This window comes from Choloepus didactylus, chromosome X (genome assembly GCF_015220235.1).
Source record: "Choloepus didactylus isolate mChoDid1 chromosome X, mChoDid1.pri, whole genome shotgun sequence".
NCBI classification, from domain to species: Eukaryota; Metazoa; Chordata; class Mammalia; order Pilosa; family Megalonychidae; genus Choloepus; species Choloepus didactylus.
This window is the reverse complement of record NC_051334.1, coordinates 142,467,269-142,478,067: the sequence shown is the minus strand read 5'-3', so window position 1 is coordinate 142,478,067 and position 10,799 is coordinate 142,467,269.

The following is a 10,799-nucleotide window of genomic DNA, read 5'->3' as shown; positions in this document are numbered from 1 at the left end:
GAGGAACTAGAAAAAGAACAACAAACTTACCCCAAAGCAAAAGAAGGAAAGAAATAACAAAGATTAGAGCAGAAATAAATGAAAAATGAAATTCAGAATATGAAAACAATACAGAGAATCAACAAAACCAGAAGTTGGGTCTTTGAGAAAATCAATAAAATTGATGGACTCTTAGCTAGGCTGACAAAGAAAAAAGAGAGAGGATGCAAATCAATAAAGTCAGGGACATTACTACTGATCCTGAAGAAATATAAGAGATACTGAGAGGATACTTATGAGCAACTATATGCTAATAAACCAGACAACTTAGATGAAATGGAAAACTTCTTACAAACACATGAACAAACAGCACTGACTCAAGAAGAAATAGAAGACCTCAACAAACCAATCGCAAGAGATTGAATCAGTCATCAAAAACCTCCCAAGAAAGGAAAGTCCAGGACCAGATGGCTTCACATGTGAATTCTACCAAGTATTCAAGGAAAAATTAGTAGCAATCCTGCTCAAACTCTTCAAAAAAATTGAAGAGGAGGGAAAGCTACCTAACTCATTCTATGAAGCCAACATCACCCTAATACCAAAGCCAGACAAAGATACTACAAGAAAAGAAAATTAGAGACCAATCTCTCTAATGAATATAGATGCAAAAATCTTCAACAAAATACTTGCAAATCGAATCTAGCAGCATATGAAAAGAATTATATACCATGACCAAGTGGGTTTTATTCCAGGTGTGCAAGGCTGGTTCAACAAAAGAAAATCAATTAATGTAATATAACACATCAACAAATCAAGGGGAAAAACCACATCCTCATCTCTTGATGCAGAAAGGGTATTTGACAAAATTCAGCATTCATTTATGAAGAAAACATTTCAAAGGATAGAAATAGAAGGAAACATCCTCAACATGATAAAGGGACTATATTAAAAGCCCACAGCTAACATCATACTGAATGGGGAAAGACTGAAAGCATTCCCTCTAAGATCAGGAACAAGACAAGGATGCCCACTGTCACCATTGTTATTCAGTATTGTGCTGGAAGTTCTAGCTAGAGCAATTAGGCAAGAAAAAGAAATAAAGGGCATCCAAACTGGAAGGGAAGAATTAAAACTTTCACTGTTTGCAGATGACATGATCCTATATGTAGAAAATCCCAAAAAATATAAAGGAAAGCTACTAGAGCTAATAAACAAGTTCAGCATTGGGGCAGGATACAAGAGCAACACACAAAAATCAGTAGTGTTTCTATACATTAGTAATGAGCAATTTGAGGAGGAAATCAAGAAAAAAATTCCATTTAAAATAGAAACCAAAAGAATCAAACACTTAGGAATAAATTTTACAAAGGACATAAAAGACCTATACACAAAAAACTACAAAACATTGTTAAAGAAATCAAGTAAGACCTAAATAAATGGGAGGACATATCGTTTTCATGGGCTGGAAGATTAAATATAAGATAAATAAAAGATGTCAATTCTACCCAAAACGATTTATAGATTCAATGCAATACCAATCAAAATCCCAACAACTTACTTTGCAGAATTAAAAAACCCATAATAAAATTGATTAGGAAGGGCAGTGTGCCCTGACTAGCTAAAAACATATTGAGAAAGAAAAATGAAGTTGCAGGTCTCACACTACCTGACCTTAAAGCATATTACAAACATACTGTGGAAAAACAGCATGGTCCTGGCATAAAGATAGACATATTGATAAATGGAATCAAATTGAGAGTTCAGAAATAGACCCTCTTACCTATTGAAAATTGATTTAAATATAAAAAACTTTATTGTCCATAATGGCTCATTAATTACTGAAAACTAAATACCAAGAAAAAGAGAATGCCAATAAAATGATTTACAGACCTAATGAGCATAGAAAAAGAATCTCAAGACAATTTATCACTAAAATATGGGGGAAATTCATGTCAATAAATTACTGAAATATGTATAAAGACAGGTAATCACAACATAAATTATGTAACTATGTAAATAATTCTGAACACAATAGGTTATATAGAAGAACACAGATATAAGATCAAAAGCTAAAAGGTTATGTGAATAAATGCATTATTTTATATATATATATATATATATTTTTTTTAATTGAGATTGTTCACGTACCATACAACTATCCAAAGATCCAAAGCATATAATCAATTGCCCATGGTACCATCATACAGCTGTGTATCCATCATCACAATTAATTTTTTTCAATTGTTAGAACATTTTCATTAATCTAGAAAAGAAATAAAGACAATAAAAAGGAAATTCAAATCCTCCCATACCCCTAACCACCCCCCTCTATTATTGATTCATAGTTTTTGTATAGTACATTTGTTACTGTTGATGAAAGAATGTTAAAATACTACTAACTGTAGTATATAGTTTGCAATAAGTATATTTTTCCTATATGCCTCTCTATTATTAACTTCTAGTTATAGTGTCATACATTTGTTCTAGTTCATGAGATTTCTAATACCCACAAGATTCATATACTCCCATCTTTTAACCTCCAACTTTCCTTCTGTTGACATACATGACTCTGAGCTTACCCTTTCTTCCACCTTCACACACCTGTCAGCACTGTTAGTTATTCTCACTACATGCTACCATCATCCCTGTCCATTTCCAAATGTTTAAGTTCACCCTAGTTGAACATTCTGCTCATAATAAGCAACCGATCACCATTCTTTAGGCCTCATTACCTGGTAACTTATATTTCATGTCTATGAGTTTACATGCTATAAATAGTTCGTATCATTGAGACCCTGCAATATTTGCCTTTATGTGTCGGTCTTATTTCACTCAATATAGTGCCCTCAAGGTTTCTTCATCAACCCATTTCTTTTAAGACAGTTTTGTTCACACATCATACATTTCATCCTAAGTAAACAATCAATGGTTCCCTGTATAGTCATGTATTTATGGATTCAGCACCATCGTCACTATCTATATAAGGACATCTCCATTTCTTCCACAAAGAAGGAGGAAGAGTCAAAGAAGGTAGAGAGACAAAAGAAAAAGAAAGAAAAAAATGACAGCTAAAAAGCAACAAAACGAAAGGTAGAATTAAATTAAAGTAGAATGAAAGAGTCAGACAACATCACCAATGCCAGGAGTCCCATATCCTTCCTGCCCCCCCCATATGCATTTAGCTTTGGTATATTGCCTTTGTTATATTAAAGGAAGCATAATACAATGTTTCCATTAATTATAGTCTCTAGTTTGCATTGATTGTATTTTCTCCCCAATCCCACCCTATTTTAACACCTTGCAAGTTTGACATTCATTTGTTCACCCTCGTGTAAAAACATATTTGTACCTTTTATTACAATCATTGAGCACCCTAGGTTTCTCTGAGTTACACAGTACCAGTCTTTATCTTTCCTCTTTACTTCTGATGTCCACATGGTCCCAACCTTCCTCTTTCAACCATACTTACAGTCATCTTTGTTCAGTGTACTTACATTGCTGTGCTACTATCTCCCAAAATTGTGTTCCAAATCTCTCACTCCTGTCTTTTCCTTTCTGTCTGCAGTGCTTCCTTTAGTGTTTCCTGTAGAGCAGGTATCTTGTTCATAAACTCTGTCACTGTCTGTCAGAGAATATTTTAAGCTCTCCCTCATATTTGAAGGACAGTTTTGCCAGATATAGGATTCCTGGTTGGTGGTTTTTCTCTTTCAGTATCTTAAATATATCACACCACTTCCTTCTTGCCTCCATGGTTTCTACTGGGAAATCCGCACATAGTCTTATCAAGCTTCCTTTGTATGTGATGGATCCTTTTCTTTTGCTGCTTTCAGGATTCTCTCTTTATCTTTGACGTTTGATAATCTGAGTATTAAGTGTCTTGGCATAGGTCTATTCAGTTCTATTCTGTTTGGGGTGTGCTGCGCTTCTTGGATCTGTAATTTTATGTATTTCAAAAGAAATGGGAAATTTTCATTATTTCCTCTATTATTGCTTCTGCCCCTTTTCCCTTCTCTTCTCCTTCTGGGACACCAATGACACACACATTCCTGCTTTTCATTTTGTCCTTAACTTCTCAGAGATGTTGCTCATATTTTTCCTTTCTTTTCTCTGTTCTTTCATGTGTAGGGTTTCAGGTGCCTTGTTCTCCAGTTCCTGAGTGTTTTCTTCTGTCTCTTGAGGTCTGCTGTTGTATGTTTCCATTGTGTCTTTCATCTCTTGTGTTGTGCCTTTCATTTCCATAGATTCTGCCAGTTGGTTTTTCAAACTTTCAATTTCTACCTTATGTACACCCAGTGTTTTCATTATATGGTTCAGCTCTTTTGCCATATATTCCCTAAACTTTTTGAATTGACTTAATATTAGTTGTTTAAATTCCTGTATCTCAGTTAAGTGTAAGTTTGTTCCTTTCACTGGGCCATAACTTCATTTTTCTAGTGTAGGTTGTAGTTTTCTGTTGTCTAGGCATGGTTTCCTTGGTTACCCCGATCAGGTTTTCCCAGACCAAAATGGGCTCCGGTCCCAGAAGGAAGAACTATTCAGTATTCGGTTTCCCTGACGGTGTGTCTTAGAAAATTGGTACACCCTGTGAGGCCTCAGGACACTGTGCTTTTCTGCCCAGCAGGTGGTGCCTGTCAGCCTGAAACTCCAGACTGGTGTAAGGAGGTGTGGCCATGGGGTCTGGTTCTGAATGGAAGGCAGGTAGTAGAGCTGGGCCCCACCTCTTTCCTGGTAGGGAAGATAGACCCCTAGGGAGAGGTCATTAGCATTTCAGTGGTCTCTCTCTGTCTGTGGTATCTCCACCCTTGCCTGGGTCAGAGCACTGGGAACTGAAAATGGCTGAGGCTTTCTCCACTGAGCTGAAACAGGGACAGAAAGCCTCCTTAAGGGTGAGTCCACGGCCACCCTCCGGTTCTCCAAGGTCAGTCATCACCCAAAGCCTCTGTCTGCTTGTTGGGGATTCATAGCCCACATCGAGCAGTCCATGTTTGTTAATTAAAACCCCAGTTGGAGCTCAGTTGAGCTGTATTCATTTGCTCAGAGAGAGCTGCTCTCTAGCACCACGAGGCTTTGTAGCTTGGGCCATGGGGGGAGGGGGCTTCCGGCTTGGAGCTGCAATTTTTACTTACAGATTTTATGCTGTGATCTTGGGCATTCCTCCCAATTCAGGTTGGTGTATGATGAGTAGACGGTCACGTTTGTCCCCCTGCATTATTCTGGATTATTTACTAGGTGTTCCTGATTGTTTATTAGTTGTTCCAGGGGATTGTTTATTAGCTTTCACTCCTCTCTGTGCCGCCATCTTATATCCTCTGACAATTGATTTTTTACAAGATGGCCAAGTCCACACAACCGGGACTGAACAGCCTCTTCAACAAATGGTACTTGGTGAACTGGATATCCATATCCAAAAGACAGAAAGAGTACCCCTATCTCACACCTTATACAAAAATTAACTCAAAATGGATCAAAGACCTAAACATTAGGGCTAAGACTACAAAACTTGTAGAAGAAAATGTAGAGAAATATCTTAATGATGTTGTGGTAGGAAGTGGTTTCCTAGACCTTACACCCAAAGCACAAGCAATGAAAGAAGAAATAGATAAATGGGATCGCCTTAAAATTGAATACATTTGTGTGTCAAAGGACTTTGTCAGGAAGGTGAAAAGGCAGCCTACTCAAAGGGAGACAATATTTGAAAACCACAGTTTTGATACAGATTTAATATCCAGAATATATAAAGAGGTCCTACAACTCAACAACAAAAGACAACCAACCCAAATTAAAAATGGGCAAAAAACATGAATATATACTTCTTTTCCAAAGAAGAAATATAAATGGTTCAAAAGCCTATGAAAAGATTCTCAACTTCACTATTAGGGAAATGCAAATCAAAACCACAATGAGATACCATCTCACACCTACAAGAATGGTCATTATCAAAAAAACAAAACTATGAGTGCTGGAGAGGATGTGGAGAAATAGGTACACTTATTCACTGTTGGTGGGAATGTAGAATGGTGCAACCACTCTGGAAGACAGTGTGGAGGTTCCTCAGGAAGCTAAGTATAGAATTGCCATATGAGCCAGCAATCCCATTACTAGGGATATACTCAGAAGAACTGAAAGCAGAGACACAAACAGACATTTGCATACTGACATTTATAGCAGCATTACTCATGATTGCCAATAGATGGAAACAGCCCACATGTCCATCAATGGATGAGTGGATAAACAAACTATGGTATATATATACAATGGAATATTATGCAGCTGTAAGACAGAATAGCCATGATACATGCAACAATGTGGATGAACCTTGAGGACATTATGTTGAGCGAAATAGGCCAGAAGCAAAGGACAAATACTGTGTGGTCTCACTAATATGAACTAACTATAATGAGCAAACTCTGAGTTAAATCTGAGAACACAGGTTATCAGGAGAGAGAAAGAGGGTAGAGATTTGGCAATTGATGCTGAAGGAGTACAGAACGTTTAACAAAATTGATTGTAAACATTCAGAAATGGATGGCACAATGCTGTGTGATGGTAGCACAATACTGTAGGTATAATGAACAAAGCTGAATATGAGTATGATTGAAAGAGGAAGACTGATGGCAGATATGACACCAAAAGGAAAGATAGAGAATAAAAACTGGGACTGTATAACTTAGCAAAAACTAGAGTGGACAATGATGGTGACTAAGTGTACAAATATAAGAAAATTTTTAAATGAGGGAGTACAAATGAATGTCAACATTTCAAAGTATTAAAAATGGGATGGTAAGTAGAAAAAATACAATTAATGCAAACTAGGGTCTATAGTTAACAGTAACATTTTAATGTGCTTTCATTAATTGTAATAAAGGCAATATACAAAAGCTAAATGTCAAGAAGAGGGGTATATAAGGGAGGAGTATGGGATTTTTGTTGTTGTTGCTGTTTCTTCTTTTTTCCCTTTTCTTTCTCTTCTTCCTTTGTGGCAGAAATGGAAATGTTCTCATATAGATTGTGGTGGTGAATACATAACTATGTGATTATACCTGGAACCATTGATTGTACACTTAGGATGGATTGTATGATGTGTGAATAAACCTGTTTAAAAAATAAATAGAAAGAGGCGGGGCAAGATGGCACACTGGTGAGCTGTATGTTTTAGTTACTCCTACAGGAAAGTAGGTAGAAAGCCAGGAACTGCGTGGACTGGACACCACAGAGCAATCTGACTTTGGGCATACTTCATACAACACTCATGAAAACGTGGAACTGCTGAGATCAGCGAAATCTGTAAGTTTTTGCGGCCAGGGGACCCGCGCCCCTCCCTGCCAGGCTCAGTCCCGTGGGAGGAGGGGCTGTCAGCTCCGGGAAGGAGAAGGGAGAACTGCAGTGGCAGCCCTTATCGGAAACGCATTCTACTGATCCAAACTCCAACCATAGATAGACGGAGACCAGACACCAGAGAATCTGAGAGCAGCCAGCCCAGCAGAGAGGAGACAGGCATAGAAAAAAAACAACACGAAAAACTCCAAAATAAAAGCGGAGGATTTTTGGAGTTCTGGTGAACATAGAAAGGGGAAGGGCAGAGCTCAGGCCCGAGCTCAGGCCCTGAGGCGCATATGCAAATCCCGAAGAAAAGCTGATCTCTCTGCCCTGTGGACCTTTCCTTAATGGCCCTGGTTGCTTTGTCTCTTAGCATTTCAATAACCCATTAGATCTCTGAGGAGGGCCCTTTTTTTTTTTTTTTTTTTTTTTTTTTAATCCTTTTTTCTTTTTCTAAAACAATTACTCTAAGAAGCCCAATACAGAAAGCTTCAAAGACCTGCAATTTGGGCAGGTCAACTCAAGAGCAGAACTAGGAGAGCTCTGAGACAAAAGGCAATAATCCAGTGGCTGAGAAAATTCACTAAACACCACATCTTCCCAAGAAAAGGGGGGTGTCCGCTCACAGCCATCATCCTGGTGGACAGGAAACACTCCTGCCCATCGCCAGCCCCATAGCCCAGAGCTGCCCCAGACAACCCAGTGTGACGGAAGTGCTTCAAATAACAGGCACACACCACAAAACTGGGCGTGGACATTAGCCTTCCCTGCAACCTCAGCTGATTGTCCCAGAGTTGGGAAGGTAGAGCAGTGTGAATTAACAAAGCCCCATTCAGCCATCATTTCAGCAGACTGGGAGCCTCCCTACACAGCCCAGCAGCCCAGAACCACCCTGGGGGGACGGCACTCACCTGTGACATAGCACAGTCATCCCTCAACAGAGGACCCGGGGTGCACAGCCTGGAAGAGGGGCCCACTTGCAAGTCTCAGGAGCCATACGCCAATACCAAGGACTTGTGGGTCAGTGGCAGAGACAAACTGTGGCAGGACTGAACTGAAGGATTAGACTATTGCAGCAGCCTTAAAACTCTAGGATCACCAGGGAGATTTGATTGTTAGAGCCACCCTCCCCTCCCTGACTGCCCAGAAACACGCCCCATATACAGGGCAGGCAACACCAACTACACACGCAAGCTTGGTACACCAATTGGGCCCCACAAGACTCACCCCACTCACCAAAAAGGCTAAGCAGGGGAGAACTGGCTTGTGGACAACAGGTGGCTCGTGGACGCCACCTGCTGGTTAGTTAGAGAAAGTGTACTCCACGAAGCTGTAGATCTGATAAATTAGAGATAAGGACTTCAATTGGTCTACAAATCCTAAAAGAACCCTATCAAGTTCAGCAAATGCCACGAGGCCAAAAACAACAGAAAATTATAAAGCATATGAAAAAACCAGACGATATGGTAACCCAAGCCCAAGCACCCAAATCAAAAGACCAGAAGAGACACAGCACCTAGAGCAGCTACTCAAAGAACTAAAGATGAACAATGAGACCATAGTACGGGAGACAAAGGAAATCAAGAAGACCCTAGAAGAGCATAAAGAAGACATTGCAAGACTAAATAAAAAAATGGATGATCTTATGGAAATTAAAGAAACTGTTGACCAAATTAAAAAGACTCTGGACACTCATAGTACAAGACTAGAGGAAGTTGAACAACGAATCAGTGACGTCGAAGATGACAGAATGGAATATGAAAGCATAAAAGAAAGAATGGGGAAAAAATTGAAAAAATCGAAATGGACCTCAGGGATATGATAGATTACATGAAACGTCCAAATATAAGACTCATTGGTGTCCCAGAAGGGGAAGAAAAGGGTAAAGGTCTAGGAAGAGTATTCAAAGAAATTGTTGGGGAAAACTTACCAAATCTTCTAAACAACATAAATACACAAATCATAAATGCTCAGCGAACCCCAAATAGAATAAATCCAAATAAACCCACTCCGAGACATATACTGATCACACTGTCAAACACGGAAGAGAAGGAGCAAGTTCTGAAAGCAGCAAGAGAAAAGCAATTCACCACATACAAAGGAAACAGCATAAGACTAAGTAGTGACTACTCAGCAGCCACCATGGAGGCAAGAAGGCAGTGGCACGATATATTTAAAATTCTGAGTGAGAAAAATTTCCAGCCAAGAATACTTTATCCAGCAAAGCTCTCCTTCAAATTTGAGGGAGAGCTTAAATTTTTCACAGACAAACAAATGCTGAGAGAATTTGCTAACAAGAGACCTGCCCTACTGGAGATACTAAAGGGAGCCCTACAGACAGAGAAACAAAGAAAGGACAGAGAGACTTGGAGAAAGGTTCAGTACTAAAGAGATTCGGTATGGGTACAATAAAGGATATTAATATAGAGAGGGAAAAATATGACAAACATAAACCAAAGGATAAGATGGCTGATTCAAAAAATGCCTTCACGGTTATAACGTTGAATGTAAATGGATTAAACTCCGCAATTAAAAGATATAGATTCGCAGAATGGATCAAAAAAAATGAACCATCAATATGTTGCATACAAGAGACTCATCTTAGACACAGGGACACAAAGAAACTGAAAGTGAAAGGATGGAAAAAAATACTTCATGCAAGCTACAGCCAAAAGAAAGCAGGTGTAGCAATATTAATCTCAGATAAAATAGACTTCAAATGCAGGGATGTTTTGAGAGACAAAGAAGGCCACTACATACTAATAAAAGGGGCAATTCAGCAAGAAGAAATAACAATCGTAAATGTCTATGCACCCAATCAAGGTGCCACAAAATACATGAGAGAAACACTGGAAAAACTAAAGGAAGCAATTGATGTTTCCACAATAATTGTGGGAGACTTCAACACATCACTCTCTCCTATACATAGATCAACCAGACAGAAGACCAATAAGGAAATTGAAAACCTAAACAATCTGATAAATGAATTAGATTTAACAGACATCTACAGGACATTACATCCCAAATCACCAGGATACACATACTTTTCTAGTGCTCATGGAACTTTCTCCAGAATAGATCATATGCTGGGGCATAAAACAAGCCTCAATAAATTTAAAAAGATTGAAATTATTCAAAGCACATTCTCTGACCACAATGGAATACAATTAGAAGTCAATAACCATCAGAGACTTAGAAAATTCACAAATACCTGGAGGTTAAACAACACACTCCTAAACAATCAGTGGGTTAAAGAAGAAATAGCAAGAGAAATTGCTAAATATATAGAGACGAATGAAAATGAGAACACAACATACCAAAACCTATGGGATGCAGCAAAAGCAGTGCTAAGGGGGAAATTTATAGCACTAAAAGCATATATTAAAAAGGAAGAAAGAGCCAAAATCAAAGAACTAATGGATCAACTGAAGAAGCTAGAAAATGAACAGCAAACCAATCCTAAACCAAGTACAAGAAAAGAAATAACAAGGATTAAAGCAGAA